Below are 18,288 nucleotides of genomic sequence, written 5' to 3' on the forward strand. Positions count from 1 at the left end.
GGGGTGTTCATTATACAGTGTACTGACAACTAACATTTCCTGTAAAACGCGAATGCAATAAGGCTGTATCGAATGCGTCGACTTCGTTTAGGTATAATAGTGCTGATTAGCGCTAATTGTTAACAACTTTATTACCCATTGTGTGTATTGTGTTTTTCAGGAGTGTTGCAGATTATACAGCCTACACGCGGCGAATCCGGATTAAAGACAATACTATTAAACGCAATTAAAATATGACGATGTGTGATCAACACCTGACTGAAATATATTCTGCGCTTTGTTACAAATTAATAAAGAACATTTTGATTTGTGTTTGGTTGTTTGGTTTTAACTGCATCTACTATTTTTGTACACATACATAAAAACCCGTACCTTTGTTTTTTTTATAACGCATCAAACTTGAATGAAATATGACCAAAATAATTTGCTTACGCTAATTATTACCCATAATGTTAGCACCTTCTCTAATTGGAATCGGACGTGTTTTTTTTTCAAAACCAGAAATGGACGAATTTAAGAGCGGACGAAATAGTCATTTTTATGAAAAGGGCGAAATTTGTGCCGACGAAAATAAATGGTTTCACAGTATAGGGAAGCAGTATTACGCAAATACGGGATAGGGGATTTTGCCAAAAAAGCAACCGGGATTTCAGAGAGTAGAATACGGGTGCACACAAACACACAACAAAGACAGAGAAGCACAGTTTTCCAGAAAAACATAACATTCTTCTTTGAAAGAGATGATAACTCGAGAATCAAGGCTGGAAAGAAATCAACCATCACAAGAAGAAAAGTGAAAAAGCAGATTCAATTAATGAATGATAGTTTAACAAACTTGCACAAGAAATGTCTTTATGAAAACAGCTTCAACATCAGTTTTAGTCTTTTTGCAAGGTTGAAGCCTTTTTGGATAAAACGAGCCACTGAGAATGACCGCGAAACTTGTTTGTGCAAAATTCATGAAAATCCCATATTAAAATTAAATAAACTTGCATGTGAAGGTGTGTTCGAACACCGCGATCTGAACACCTTAATACAAGATATCACGTGCGATACAAACTCAATGTTATGCATGGACCGCACGTGCACGGAGTGCAAGGACAAAGCATTTAAAACTTATGTCGTGAAGAGTTTCATTAATACTGGAAAAATAAGTGAATGGAAAATGTGGAAGAACAAAAGAATTGAAAGAGAAATAACCCTGAATGGCGAAAAGCAAGGTAAGAAATCAAACATGACTTTAAAAAGCCAAGAAAGTGGGACTATAGAAACGCTCATTGATGAATTCAGGGCTCGAAATTAACACTTGCACACTCGCAAAATGCGAGTGTAAAATACTGATTGCGAGTTAAGTTTTAAGCCACTAGTACTTTTTTGCGAGTAAAGAAATAATTGGAAAAAAACTAGTAATATAAATGCACTCGACGTCATGAATGCTAAACCGTAGGTCAATTTATAAAACGTCTGAATACCTGTATGCGGGAGCGCGCACCTTGTATGTAGACTGGTATACTTATAGTACAGATACGCGGATAGTATTGGTACAAAAAACGTGAAACAGTCGACTATTCACATTTGTTCGTTGAACTTGAACAGACATGGCGTCGAAGCCAAACATAATTAGTTTCTTTTACCTACAGACGGAAATAAACATACGAAAGATAAAGCAAAGTTAACCGTTGATTTGTATTTTGGTGTCGTCGCACTCAACACGATATCATAGCTGATTTTTTTCAATGATTGAAAACCCATTAAAAATATCCCAAAACTGACACTTAAACTTTGTTTTCTGAGTGAACACGATACACTTATATTTGGAAACAATACCCTTATGGTCCAAGGAACTGATATCTTTGTATGATTGCAGAAATAAAAAAATTATGTTAATTACTTTTTATTTTGTTTTTATAGTACTAAATTAACTTTTTTTATGTTTCTTGCAAAATTTGCGAGACTGTTTTTGATTTTGCGAGTTGGTATTAAAGCTGCTCGCAATGTTTTGCAAGTAGAAAAAAAAGTTAATTTCGAGCCCTGGAATTGCATGAGGAGAGTTCACGACTTGCAAGACATGGATTTAACATTAAGCACCAGTATATAAGGCTCTATCAACTGAAAATATAACAGATAATGAGGTTATCAAACATATTGATTTCTCAGAGAACTATCAATGTAAATATGCATCTGAGATTCAGGGTGTTCATTTCGGTTCGTCAAAACGCCAAATTTCTATTCACACCGGTATCGCCTATTTCAAATCCAAGCATATATCTTTCGCAACCGTATCGGACGATTTGAAACACTCCCCTCCTGGAATATGGGTACATCTTGATCCTATCCTCTTGCATATCCGGCGGACCACTCCTGACATCAATAAAATCCATTTCGTATCCGATGGGCCTACCACACAATACAGGTGTAAATCAATTTTCTACCTCTTTTCTACGAAAATTTTCGAGTATGGCTTTATAAATGGCGGACGTTGGAATTTTATGGAAGCGGAACACGGCAAGGGCGCCCCTGATGGTATTGGAGCCGAAGTCAAGCGTGAGGCTGATACACTCGTCAACACCCATGAGACGGACATAACGGGTGTTAGTGCTTTAATCAGAGGTAATTTAGCACAGACTTTATTAATGTGTTTGAAAATATTAACAACAGGTTACACTGATTCCACTACACAGAGTTTTAAATTACATTTTCTAAAGATCAAATTAAATATTAATGTTTTAAGTAATGGAATGTAAATGGACAAACTTGCAGCAGAACCAAAATACATAATACTGTAGATTATTGATTCCATACTCGACCATCGGTAGTTTAAAATACATAAATTCACGTTTAAACCTATATACTGGTGTGATTTAAGAATATATTTTTTTGCTACTTGAGACTTACGCCATTAATACCATTCATGTAATTTGAATGACAGAATGTCAATAGTCGGTACTTTCTGAGTTTATTATTATTAAGATATGGAAAAAAATATCATATATTACTTACGATTTTTTTAACAAGGTCTGGAGAAACTAGGAAGCCGTTTGATGATCTTCGAAGTGAAAAACGATGACATCACGCAACAGGAAGCTGCTATTCCAACACAGATTACCGGCGTTTCATAGACGATGAAACTCCATCAGGTGGGTAATTTCAAATAGCATTTTGAAATGTATATTTAGAGACTGGTGAGAATAAATTCAGACAATATTTAACGATCATATTTCTATAAACTTTAGTGCCGGGACCACTAGCGGATGCGGGGTGGGGGGTGTAGGGTGCGCATCCGGCCCGCGGTCCCGAAAAATGCAAGACCGTACATTAAATATATTGAAGCCAGTACATTTACTTCATGAAATGACTTTATATGGATCATTTAAAAACGCAATCAATATATTGTACATTACCAATTATTAAATGACTTAATTTATCTTACAAAGTATATAACAACCATTACGTTTTTGCACAATAATTTCTACTTGACTTTTACAATTGGACGTCTACGCCCCCACCCCACCTCAAATCTTAGGCACAGTCTTGTACTCTTTCAGGTTGTTGTCAAAGAAAGCGGGAGAGTTCAGTCAAGAATCCTGAGTTGTTTCTGTCCACCGGATTGTTCATGTTACCAACCGGTTACAACCAATTGCAATGTCCAGGTTAAATATATTTGTTTAACATACTAGTACCTTAAATACATGAAGAATCATTTGTTTAAAGACTTATAGAGATTGAAAACATATGTCGTCAGTTTAAGTGTATGCATTTCGCCTTGCAAATAGTGCATACTGCTTATGTGATGTTCGATGTTTATTATAAAAACAGTATGGACTCATTTTGACACCAGATAGTATTGCCTAAAGTATTGTTTCTAATTAGTTTTTTATGCAGACTTTTTTATTTTTATTCTTTAATTCCAGCCGTTCGCAAATTCCGTACTGATGGATGACGACAGCATCGTAGGTCCACAAAACGGGGCTGATCTTCCTTGTCAGGTAATTGTTGTTTGATCAACATCAACATAAATGATACAACACTGACCATTTTTGAAAATATAGTTTCGTGAACTATTTATAATTACTATTTATTGAATTGCAGAGTCTCAATGTACCAGTCAGTATTGACGAGAGTCTAATTGACAGCTATTGTTTGGTCGAGTATGATGGTAAACCGTATCCAGGTAAGATTACCGAAGTAGACGATATCAGTGTGAAAGTTAAAGCAATGCATTGTGTCGGTATCAATTGATATTTCTGGCCTTTACATAAGGACGATTGCTGGTACGAAAGAGATCGTATCATTAGCATGTTACCCTGTGAACCAGAGAAGCTAAGTGGCCGTCACCAGGCCCTACCTGTTCCAATATCGGAGGCAGTGAAAGATAAATATGATCTTTAAACATGTATCATTGTCCTTTGATATGAAAATGTTTTTCCGGGTTGTACTTTTATGTTGCATGTATGTAAAAATCGGTTTTAACAAACATTGAATTCACATTCTGTTACGACTATTGTGTCGAGTATTAATTGGTCATTATATCATAGTGTATAATGTGCCTATTACATTTACATACATATGTAATAGGCACATTATGCACTCTAATTTAACGACCAATTAATACTCGACACAATAGAAAACAGAATATGAATTCAATGATTGTTAATCCCGATTTTTTGTGATGAATATGCTCGTTTTATTAAAAGTTCAGATTCCATATACATTTATAATTGCGCTTTGTGTTTTTACTATACTGTTTTATTCCGAAATTTTCTTTGTGTAACACACATAAATATCATCCATGTTTCTATCATTACCGCAACAGTTCGTCATTTCCGTAACGCAAACTATTTGTGATGGATTTAATGAACAACGGCGGTTATATAATCCACTTCTTTATGCATTGTGCTAAAAACAATTTAAAACAGATAATTTCTGTCTAAAACTGACACCATAACGTTCGTAGACTAATCAAAATAGAAAAGTGTCGATATTTTTTTTTGCGGAAATGATGATTAAAGAAAAATAAATCTTAAAACTATATTTGATATGAAAATATTCTATATTTTCGCAACAGCATGTTAAGGTTGACCATACAAATCAACACAACTTTAAAATTTGCGGAAGACGCTTTGGAGTTTTTGATAGGAGTAAACTGAAGGTTAGTTGCGGAAATGACGTTGAGATGACACTTGACTAATTTAAAACGCTATATTATGAAGAAAGGCACTTCTGATGCACGGACATTTAAACATATCGATAAAACAGAGACTATTAAATAAGACTAATTAATATTGCAACACTGAAATAACCTTCTTTACTAATGGTTTGCTAGATCTTGAATGGCAAATTTTATAGAAATACCCATAAATTACTGCATCGAGGAATATTTTAAAGTTCAAATGTTTCAAATGCATCTTACAATAGAGGAAAATAACTCTCATCAGTCTGAAATTCACAATTTTGACGCCATTGTCGCTTTGTCACGTGACCAGTTTTCATTTGGATACTTTCGGATCGACCTTGACATTTTATGCTGAAATGGTAAACATTACTTTCGTTTTCTGAGATCTATTATTTGTGATTAACAACTTACGTCTGGTAAATTATAAGACTGATTTCATTGTGAATCAGGTAGTTTTAAATAATAATTACGTTAAGTTTGTATTTACACTACAATGTGTTTACAACACAAGCCAGAATAATCTTAAATACCGGGAAATGTCATTCTGAATTTGAAAACACTTGGGCGCATGGTATGTTACTAAAAATAGAAATAACGTCATATGACCGTGAAATCTCGGGAGATTCGCATTTCAAGAAAGTCTGTCACATCGCTGTTTTTTTTCAATATGTAAGAGCAGAATAGATAAATTTTAAATGTTTAAAATAGTATTTTGTGAAAGAATATATCAGTCAAATGTGAAAAATGTCAGTCTTTCCGATCAAGGAGTTGGAGTATGTTTTGGAGTTGATCATACTGATGTAACTCAACATTAAAGAACCCCCGTTAAAACCTGAACTGTCATCGTTGTTTGGAAAAACACGCAGAGTTACAAATGGCGCCCGACGGGTTCGTTGACAAGTTGAGTCTGCAGAGAGTCGGTGTAAAGGAGCGGGTCGTGTTCGTGAAACAGCTGTTGACATTGTTATAGTGCTGGCTCTATATCAGAAAAATGGAAACAATAACGGGCGTCACTTCAAAATTCTCATTGTGACGTTTTAGCTGTATTCCTGTGTTTTTTAGGTAAAATAATCTTTGAACTTTAGATTAATTGTGAAAAAAGATAGTTAATCAATATCTGCATAAAATAATTACAAACAAATATGGACCAGTAAAAGTGATGGACTTTATTTTGACAATCTTTTTCTCAATATATAACAGTGTGTCTTTCCTTATTTTGGCAGAATACATATTCATTAAAGTGTATAAATAAACTTCTTTCTTACAAACAAAATTGCAATAAAACAGGAGTTCCCATCTTCCTTTAATCCAGCTGATTTTAAAGTAACGGACGTTATGGATTTTCCATTACATTTTTATTCATTGCTGGTAAAAGCTGTGAATCCTACCTAAACCATCATCCTTTCTAAGGAGTTTGTATGCTTTTATGTGCATAGTGTTTTAATAAAGCGGAATAGTGCCACTTTACAAGCCATTTTCCTACCAAGTAGAAGTGGACGTTATGTTTGACATTTTGACATTTGCGGAAATTGACGGACGTTACACTTGACATTTCTCATGCCATTCCTTTGGTCACTTGTTTTGTTGTTGTAGTTAAATGTATATATTACAAGTTTGTTTCTAGTTACAGTTAAACTTATTATTGTTGTTTTCAAAGTTATTTAGCAGTATTAAACTTGTTCTGTTATGTTCTGTTGACTCAAGTTGATGGTGTTTGTCCAACTGACCAGTCATGGAAACACTGTATGGGTCAAAACAACATTCACGGCATGTAATGTTTGTAACTTCTGGTGATAAGCATTATTTCAATATGACCTACTGTCAGAAAAAGATGTATGGGAACCTTTTTATACCCTACTTTAAAGCAATTATTAGTCCCCTACCGGTTTCACCGGAGGGGACTTATGGTTTGCGCTCCGTCTGTCAGTCCGTCAGTAACACTTTTCTGGATCCTGCGATAACTTTAAAAATTCTTAATATATTTTTTATGAAACTTGGAACATGGATAGATGGCAATATGGACATTATGCACGTCACTTCATTTAGTTCCTACCTCAAAAATTGTGGTTGCTGTGGCAACAAATAGCTAAGAAATACTGCTTTAAATGGTGTTTTTATCTGGATCCTGCGATAACTTTAAAAATTCTTAATATTTTTTCATTAAACTTGAAACATGGATAGATGGTAATATGGACATTATGCACGTCATTTCATTTTTTTCCTACGTCAAAATTTATGGTTGCTATGGCAACAAATAGACTCAAAATACTGCTGAAAATGGTGTTTTTTCTGGATCCTGCGATAACTTTTAAAGTTCTTAATATTTTTTCATGTTCGGGGTGGGAAGGGGAACCCGTATGGTAGAATAAGGGTTTAATTTCCTACTGATCTTGAGAGTAAATATTATTATGTCCATAGATTGAAGTTTCAAGTGGAGAACAAGATGCAAAATATGCCAAATGACATTCATGTACCTCATTTATGCCATTTTTGGCTCATCTATTTTTTGAAAAAAAAATTATGAGCTATTGTCATCACCTTGGCGTCGGCGTCGGCTTCGGCGTTGGCGTCGGCGTCCGGTTAAGTTTTGCGTTTAGGTCCACTTTTCTCAGAAAGTATCAATGCTATTGCTTTCAAACTTGGTACACTTACTTACTATCATGAGGGGACTGGGCAGGCAAAGTTAGATAAATCTGGCGTGCATTTTGACAGAATAATGTGCCCTTTTTATACTTAGAAAATTGAAAATTTTGGTTAAGTTTTGCGTTTAGGTCCACTTTTCTCAGAAAGTATCAATGCTATTGCATTCAAACTTGGTACACTTACTTACTATCATAAGGGGACTGGGCAGGCAAAGTAACATAACTCTGGCGTGCATTTTGACAGAATTATGTGCCCATTTTATACTTAGAAAATTGAAAATTTTGGTTAAGTTTTGTGTTTAGGTCCATTTTATTTCTTAAGTATCAAAGCTATTGCTTTCATACTTGCAACACTTACTAACTATCATAATGGGACTGTGCAGGCAAAGTAATGTAACTCTGACTGGCATTTAGACAGAATTATGTGCCCTTTTTATACTTAGTAAAATTGAAAATTTGGTTAACTTTTGTGTTTAGGTCCACTTTATTCCTACAGTATCAAAGCTATTGCTTTCATACTTGCAACACTTATTAACTATCATAAGTTGACTGTGCACGCAAAGTTATGTAACTCTGACTGGCATTTAGACGGAATTATGGGCCCTTTATACTTAGACAATTGAAAATTTGGTGAAGTTTTGTGCTTTGGTCCTTTTTACCCCTAAAGTATCATAGATATTGCTTTCATACTTGGAACACTTGCAAACTATCCTGAGGGTACAGTAAAAGGACAAGTTGCATAACTCTGGTTGTCAGTTTTACGGAATTATGGCCCTTTTTTGACTAAGTAACTTTGAATATATGGTTAAATTTTGTGTTTCGATCCACTTTACTTCTAAAGTATCAAGGCTATTGGTTTCAAACTTCAAATACTTTCATGCTATCATGAGGTTACTGTACCTGGCGAGTTGAATTTTACCTTGACCTTTGAATGACCTTGACTCTCAAGGTCAAATTATTAAATTTTGCTAAAATTGCCATAACTTCTTTACTTATGATTAGATTTGATTGATACATTGACAAAACTACTCTTACCTGACATACCACAATAGACTTCACCCAAACCATCCCCCGTGCCCTCCCCCCCCCTCCCCCCCTCTAATTTTTTTTTAAGATAATCTCACAAATGATCACCACACCCTCACAATTCCCCCCCCCCACCCCACCCCCACCCCCAATTTTTTTTTTTAAACGGTTAAAAAACACAAATATTTATTTTTATTTTTTTATGTTTGAAATAACGTCCAACCATCGCACCCAAGAATCCACCCCCTCCCCCCACCCGAATCCCCCCCCCTCAATTTTTTTTTTAAAGATCATCTCACAAATTACCACCACACCCTCACACTATAAACCCCACCCCCCAATTTTTTTTTTTTTTTAAACGGTTAAAAAACACAAATATTTATTTTTATTATTTTATGTTTGAAATACCGTCCAACCATCGCACCCAAGAATCCCCCCACCCCCCCCCCCGATTTTTTTTTTGTTTTTTTTTTCGCATTTTTGGGAAGATAATGTAGTAAATTCCACACCCCCACACTATACACCCCTCTTCACTCCACCCCTCCCTCCTTTGTGATTGAAAATGAGAGTCCCTTCACCTTCAAAAAGAAAATAGATGAGCGGTCTGCACCCGCAAGGCCGTGCTCTTGTTCTCTTTGTTGTAGGCCTGACCATTTGACGCTAGAGCCGCAGTTGGTAAACAATCAGCGGCTATCTTGCTGTGACCGTTGCATTGGACATGATTTCAATGGGAGTAATTATCATGACTGTTTAATTTAAACATAACTTACAGGTTTGTGGTTAAAAATACTAACTTCGCGGTGTATTTACAGTGGACATAGTGGTGCGGTGCATGCGATAGACTAGTTATTTACACATATACACTATTTACAACATTGCGGCCAGTGGCGCAACATAGCTGGTGACTGAATAGCACTATTGTTTCAGAAAAATACTTTTTTTTCTCTTTTTTTAAGCCCATTTAGCTGTAGGTATGGTCATTCAGCTGCAAGATGTCACTGAAATCTGGCTTTGGATCTGTAAAGCCCTTAGAGTCATGAATTTCCGAGTGAAGACCATAGCGCCTTGTCCTATCCAAGTATCGGGCAGCCTTACGTCTTTTCTGAAATGCACATGTCTTCTTAAGCATGTCATTATGTTTGCTTTTTAGAAGATAGGCAAGGCCATCCTTAAAAATTATGTTGTTTGGCATAACCCGACCGACCCACTAAAATCGGCCCGACTGAATTTTTTTTTTGTTACTTTCCAATATTTTTTTTTTGCTCGCCGCAAATTCATTCCGCTATTCTTTTCCTTTCCGCTTGTTATCCTTTTCGGTTCTTTGCGTCATTTAATTGAATGCTCTTTCAAGGATATCTAGAATAGTAATGAACAAAACGCGTACCGGTATTTATTTGAGTCGCCTATTTATTTGACATATGCATATGCATTTAATAAGACTTAAAATACAATTAAACCGCTCCTGATTTTCTCGTATCCGTTTAATTAAAATACGCTGCTGTCGTTCAGGATAGTTTGGGAGTAAAAAAACAAATTAATTAATTATCACCGTTCAATTAAATTCGGCAATCGGCAGAGATGTGTAATATTATCGCCATACAACTAATTATTTAATTATCACTCTTTAATTCATATGGGTAAATATTCGGTAGAAAGATAAAAAGTGATCAGTTTAGAAATATTTATTGACGGGTATTGTCACGTTTTTGTTTCATTTGCTTATCTCTTTATACGACTGTCCGACCGGTCGCTATATTGGAGGCAGACGGCGATATTAAATGTGTATTTAAATTATACAACATCTGCGCATGAATGACCCAATATTATCCGATAGCTCCACCCGTCCTCACGTTTCATTCGACAACGTCATGTCATGTGTAAGCGAGCTCAATGCTGATTGGCCAGCTACCATTTGCACTGCATTAACAATAAGGTCAAGCAATGTCTAATCGGGTACAGACCGGGTTTCGTTAACTGTTCGAATTGCGAATACTTTCATTTAAACAAAGAGACAAATATACAAAACCAGTCAGGATTAAAATGGCGGATGTTTTCAACGAAATTTTACTAGATTTTCGCATTTTCGCAATTTAGATTTTTCTTGAGCCAAATTCTCAATATTTTCGCAAATGACTCAAATGGCGAACGACAGCGCGAGTATTGCGAACGTGTTATTATTGGAATAAATGCTCACTATTACAGCGCTCGCGCTGTCGTTCGCCAAAGCGAAAGTATAGCAAATTTGGCTTAAGAAAAATAAAATTTGCGAATATGCTTAAATCTCGTTAAATTTCATTGAAAACATCCGCCATTTTAATCCAGAGTGTTTTTTATAACTATTTTGTCTTTGTTTCCATGAACAATTTGAAGCGCGTATGGTAGCTGGCCAATCAACATTGAGTTCGCTATCGGGTAATATTGGGTCATTTATGCGCAGATAATGGAATACACAGTTGATATTGTCGTCTGCATACAATATAACGGCAAAAGTCGTATAAAACATAAGCAAATGAAAAGAAGCGTAACACTCAATAAATTATTTTTAAGCTGATCACTTTACAAATTTCTACCGACTATCGATCTGAAGTAAAGTATGATAATTAGATAATTAGTTACATGTCGAAGATGTTGCACCTTTCTGTTCTTGATTGAAATTAAAATGTTATACTAGTAATTACTTTGTTGTTTTTTACTCACAAACTATGCTATTGTAAAGTAATATGTCAACTAAATAGTATATTAATTACGTATTTGCTAGCTTAATTGTTTTCATTTTCTGTAGTAAAACGATATGCACATTTTATTTCATGTGCAAAATGCGTACAATTTTTCTTATCTTAATTATCTTAACCCATTTATGCCTAGTGGACTCTCCCACTCTTCTAAATTGGATCATTTTATTTCCAAAATTAGGGGTGTCTGGTATACATATTTCTATATTTAGAATATTTTTTACTGAAATTCCTTTAAGCAAACAGCGCAGACCCAGATGAGACGCCGCATCATGCGGCGTCTCATCTGGGTCTACGCTGTTTGAAATGTCCTTTTTTCAGGATGCTAGGCATAAATGGGTTAACAACATAAAGGCCAAGCTCGATTCCTTGATCTTTTCGTGTCCGAACGATATGTTGGCAACCTTTTGACCTAGTGTCGTGAACATTATTATGATGGTTACATAAAAGGAAACTAAAACGCCTATCCATTGTAGTCAAAACATCAAAGGTAAGGTCACAGTGAGTTGTAAAATGAAATCATTTTGGTTCTATAATCAGTGCTAGTTCTGTGTACACCCAGCCGTCATTCCATATACTGTTATTTGCGATACTCTGAATATCAGACACTATAACCCCTTAATATAGCTTATATTATGGTACTGAGATAAGTAAATGCGTTCAAACATTACAATTAAATACTTTTTGATAGTATTTACAACAAAACCTTTCCTAGACAGTTAAATTAAGCACATTTTAATTGATGGAAGATAAATAACATTTTAATATTGACACCTATTAAAAAGGGCATTGAACTTGAAACTGGGATGGAGGAGGGGGTGGTGGTAGAGTGTGCGGATTCCTTAAACCTTTACATGCTTTACAAACATCTCTTGTAGAATGAAATAATTGAACAAAATGCTACTGCTAATGACGTTAATAACATTGTGTGCCATTTACTTGATATTTCAAATTGCAAATAACATCATAAACCGCATGTTCTTTTCTACTTTCGAATCAACATGTTCGCTCAACAAATTTCTCGTTTATTCTCATTTAAAAACATTGCACGTGTTAGAGGTCGTTAACAATTTTAGGCGCTTTATAATTGGATACCTTTACTGTTTTTCAGCGAATCTCAATTCATGTGTTGAGCCTGGGTCTGGGAATTCGGGACGTAATTCATGTGCATGAAGTCTTGTCCCGGATAGGCGCGTGGAGTTCACACAGGCTGATCATGAACTTAACTTTTCGCCTCAACTGGATTTCGTTAAGAAGAGACTCAGTTTAAACGAAATATTCCATAAAAGCAGAAGGTGTTGTACTAGATTAACCTGTGGGGACTGCACAGGCTTATCTGGACTGACACTATACGCACATGCATTAAGCCCAGTTTTTCTATAACGCGGGTCTGTTATCAGCGTTCTTGTGTCTTTATTCTTTGCAAACTATGAGTCGTGGATCTTGGCAATCAGAATCCTGGAAATCATTTCTGCGATTTCCCTGATAGATGAGCTTCCTTATGTTACAACTTTACTATAACGTTATTTAGTGATGCGCACATGTTCCTTTGATCCTCACGTAAATATATTCAATTATTGTTCGAATCTATCTTATCAAGCACCGTGCTTAACAAGACTGAGCATATACGACGTTTTTTGAGCTCACCTGAGCACAACGTGCTCATGGTGAGCTTTTGTGATCGCCTTTTTTCCGTCGTGCGTCGTCCGTCGTCCGTCGTGCGCCGTCAACACTCTAGAGGCCTCATTTATTGTCCAATCTTCATGAAACTTTATCAGAAGATTCATCCCAATAATAACTTGGACGAGTTCGAAAATGATGCCGGTTGGTTGAAAAGCATGGCCGTCAGGGAACGGGGCATTTTTCCTAATATGGCTATAGTAAACCCTTGTTAATACTCTAGAGGCCACATTTATTTTCCGATCTTCATGAAACTTGGTCAGAAGATTTGTCCCAATTATATATTGTCATCTCAGGTGAGCGACTGTTGGCCTTTTTGGCCGTCTTGTTTAATTCAACGCACATATCAACGACAGCAAACTGTAATCTGATCTGTATTAATGTAAAAAAATCGGATTTGTCTGATATATCAAAACGCTTTATAGTTGCAATTGAAGGTTGTCAGTATCGTCACAGAGCTTGGCGGGCAAGAGAATATTGTACAGACTATACTTCTACATTTCCTTAACAAAAAATTGCAAATTTCGTTTCCATAAAAAGTAAGCCATAATGGAACTTCGCTACCCATATATTGCATACAATATTATTTTTTCTCTACTTCATAACTGATGTTATTGAAGACATGCATAGGTGTTTTCTGTTGTATGTTGTATAGTGATGTGTTTTCGGTCCCACAGGATGTCTGGTAGTGCTGTTCCTATACTGTAGACAAGAAGACACCGATCCACGAACTATCCACATCGTCATAGCACTAGTAGGCACTTTGTTGGCAGGTCAGTTATAGCAGTAGGACAATGTTGATAAAAAGAACCAACTATCTACATATATTGTTATCTGCGTTCTGGGAAAATTGTGCTTAATTAATGTGTCGTCCCAGATTAGCCTGTGTAATACCCAGCCGGAACGTAAACTAGATTTTCGGTAAGAAAATATTTCCCGTAAAGTGAAATATCTTTAAAGCATAAAGTTTCATTCCATATAAGCCTGTGCAGAGATCACTGTATAATCTGGGATGACACTTTACGCTCAGGCATTACCACACGTTTTCCCAGAGCGAGGCTCAACTATTACATGGATGTTATAGATAACTCACGATTTGCACTATGCACATTTTGATTACTTCCCTTGTTTTACGTAACACCAAATTAATACCGATAGCATCACTCAAAACAAGGTGAGAACTGTTCAATAAAAGAACATCAATCCCATTGCAATTTAAAGAAGGTGTCTTATAAGCGAAATTTCATTTCAGGTGAAAACATTTGAAGGAGTCGAATTGAATTTCAGTCATAATAACTAACCACTGACATCTTTATGTTAATTTCCTGCCTTTCAGGTGACACATGCCTTGCGGGAGTTACAATTTACGCGATAAAGGAGACCCAGCTTCACTTTGACGGTCACCATCGCAACCGCACGCTCTACCAGTTCGACTGGTCCTTTGCCCTCACTTGCGGAGGCGGGGCTATGGCGCTGGTCTGCGCGATGTCCATGGCGTGCGAGTTACGAAAGGGTCTTGCGGTCAACAGACATAGCGGATATCAAAGCATACCTGACTCCTGTGAAACATAAATCCTCCCCTCCATCCCGTCTCGTATGTGTGAGTGATCAATATGCTGATAGATAACAAGAACTGGATGCGTCTATTTGAATTGGTACTACGTGATATTAGAGCGACGAGTTGTATAATACACATTCGTACCAGTTACAATTGTTAACTGATTATGGTCGAAACCAGCGAAGTTGATGATAATCACTGAAGAGCATGAATTCAAAAGAGAACCATTTGTTTTTTTGGTTCTATTTGATTTTGATACAAACATGATATGTGCGTGGTCATATGAACACCTAAAAGATCAACCGTCAATTACATATAAGGAGGGAATGTGATTAGCTTTCGTGGGACGAGTGATTTCACAAGAGACTTTGGACAAACTTTTGACTGATGCGTATGCTTTATATTCTTTAATTAGTTAATTTGTAATTTGCTGTGATTTTATAGGATATCACAATGATATAAATTGTACCACAAAAGATTTGAAACTAACGCGTGACTTATTTATATTGATGCATATAGAGAGTTGTGCTTTGAAATGTGTTTTGTCATATATTCATTTTCTCATTTAAATTTACACGTGTTTCATTTACATTTTAAATATGTAAATGGCCGAAACCATCATAGTATAGCATGCATCAAACGATAACACATCCCTTCTTGTGAAGAACAGTGAAGTTGATGAAAATCCACTGAATCGCACATATTACATTGGATATTGGAGTAACTTATCAGGAACACTTAGTTTGTGAACGGGTTACTTTAGCAAACAGCTGAAGTGATATTGAACTGTAGTCCCACTGAAGTTTATTTGATAGTGGTTGAAACCTTTTCTTTTGGTTTATTCAACATCAATGCTCATCACGTTACACTGTTATCCTTTGTATAAGAGAAATATATTATGCTTATAATCATTTTGCCTTGCATATAAGTGTTCCGCTATGATTACCCACCAACATACATATGTCGGCCTCGAAACATTTTTAGCAATCATTCCCACATTTACCTAACACAACTCCTTTTGCATCTGCTCTGCTCAGGCGTCTTCTTGCTCAGCAATCCAATATCCACTTTATGCTGATTCTATTTTCTGTTTATATAAAAGAGTCAATATACACTACATATTCGCCTTTGAGGGACTAAAAAATACACACTAAGAACCTTTTGTGCAAAAAGGTAGACTTTAAGCTATTAAAAGGACATATGAGGACAAAATGGTGTTTGTTTATAAGAAAAAGAAAAGATAGGGAAATAATTTTAAAAGGGTCTAACTAGTCGAAATGAGGAGTAAAAGCATTAATAGGGAAAATACTTAAGTATCAACACTCACTATAAAAGGGTGGAGAGTTCTGTCCGTATCGTTCGGATTCATACTAGAGATTTTTTTTTATAGTTTTAGCAATTAAGCCGGTTTTAAACCACCCGTAAAGCGGTAGCGTCCACGAGTTAATATGGTCTGCAATGTAGACCTGTTCAAGGTTCTAGCTTCATTGGAAGTCCATCCCGACTTACATACAAGATGAATTGTCCCTGCTCTATTGCAAACTATGCCATACACTGAAAATAGAAAACATATGCTGCCCAATAGAAAATGTAGGGGCGACTCAGTCATTGGTGGGGTGGGGGCATGAATAAAGTGGGGCTTTGGGTGGAAAGAGAGGTTGTAAAGTACGAGATGCCTATAGTTTGACTAAAAACTGTAAAATGAATAACATATCATCGGAAAGGATAGTGGATCAGAATAGACCAATTTAACACTGGGAACAACTGTTCGTGTAGAACACTGAACGCATGGACTATCATTGCGCCTACTCCTCTTGTGATGCATAACAAACTCATAAGGTATCCACTGTTCTGAAGTCCTCAAATGAAAACTCTGTGGCTGACACTTGGTTGCAAAAAAAAAATGCAAACTATCTGGCAAAAAGATTCATCAATGGTTAATTTGGAAAGGAGCAGGACTACAACACTTCAAATTTCAAGGCAGAGGCAACGTTCTTTCAAGTCGGAACCAATGCCGTCCCAACAATGTGAAAAATAATACTGAAAACAAATGCTTGTTATGGGTACATACAAATAAGCATTGCAGAGCTGCTTCAGTGCTTATAAATGAGGGAAAACCAGCTCAGTGCAACAATCATAGATGGGGGGGGGGGGGGGGGCGTTGTTCGGCAAATGTTCATGATTATGAACCAATTGGGTATGGGAATGGAATAGGCCGTTAGGTTATCAGATATCACAAGATATAAACATAATATATTTGACAACAGTGCATTTCGATGTATTAGCAGCTGTAAGAGCCAACAAGTAGGCCATCTTAAGTATCTCAGACATTAAGGCAAGTCCCTGAAGCGAGACATCAACAGACCGCCATGCTCTTAGGGCATGCTCCAGCGCCAAGAGGAAATGGAGTGTACTTAGCAAGAAATAACTTGATGCAAATCAAAAGCCACTGTATTTTCACCGTTTTTACCGGCTACTCTCCAGAACAGAGGTGATCAGTGTTTTTCAGCATTTATTTTTAAATATAAATATTGTTATAATAAGTTTGAAAATGAAAATATTTCTAAGCAAGCAGATTTTTTTTTGCATTTTTATTTATTAAATGTTTAACGCGATAAGGTCTATAATGTGCAAACCTTAATCAGTGTTTAGAAATGTCAGCGCAATAAAAAGCACGTACATGCGTTTTCCTGTAGCAATTTCATTCACTTCCGAATACGTACATGAGCATATGCATTAGCGATTGAAACGTTTGCTTATTCATCAAATACTGTGGATAAGCCTTGACATTTTTGTTTTTTGAAACACAGAATGACTGAGTGAACATATGTACGTCCAACGAATATATAGTATGGTGAGTTCACACTTAAAGTTGTAATACATAGTGTTCATTTTAGGTACCCTTATAAACGGTTAGCTGATTTAACTACATTTGCTATGTGTCATTACTTTATTGCACGCAAAACATTCATGTACACACGAGACATAAGAACAAAAACGAGCAAACCCATTGGAAATAGAAAACTAACTGATAAATAAAGAAACTAGTAAGTATCACTAAAAAAGGAATTATAATAATAAAGCTGAAAGAATACAGTTGGTAAAACGCTATTATGTTTTATTATAAACACAATACATTATTATATGAACTTTACCGTGTTTAAAAAATGAAGTATTTCATACAGTTGAAGACTGCATACTTTTGTTTGCATCATAATATTAACAAGTGAGCCAATGCCAAATAATAATAATAATAACTTAGTAAAAAAACAAACACGAGAATATGTAGAAATAACATCTTGTAGACACAAGTTATATATTTTGAGGGGGGGGGACAACCTTATTTCTGCATATATATATATATATATATATATATATATATATATATATATATATATATATATATATATATATATATTTTTTTTTTTTTCTTTCAACTTTAAAGGAAAATAGGAGCGGCCCGTTGGATTCGCAATT

General features: G+C 35.8%; 1 long non-coding RNA gene across 1 annotated transcript; it reads left to right on the forward strand.

The window, feature by feature from the left end:
• Window positions 1-1,872: 1,872 nt before the first annotated feature.
• On the forward strand, window positions 1,873-15,681 carry LOC127858285 (uncharacterized). The gene is made up of 8 exons (XR_008038843.1): window positions 1,873-2,610; window positions 3,016-3,137; window positions 3,546-3,650; window positions 3,912-3,986; window positions 4,090-4,171; window positions 9,486-9,574; window positions 13,931-14,026; window positions 14,590-15,681. It is a non-coding gene; the product is annotated as an uncharacterized LOC127858285 (long non-coding RNA).
• The last annotated feature ends 2,607 nt before the right edge of the window (window positions 15,682-18,288 follow it).

This window comes from Dreissena polymorpha, chromosome 14 (genome assembly GCF_020536995.1).
Source record: "Dreissena polymorpha isolate Duluth1 chromosome 14, UMN_Dpol_1.0, whole genome shotgun sequence".
In the NCBI taxonomy this organism is placed as follows: domain Eukaryota; kingdom Metazoa; phylum Mollusca; class Bivalvia; order Myida; family Dreissenidae; genus Dreissena; species Dreissena polymorpha.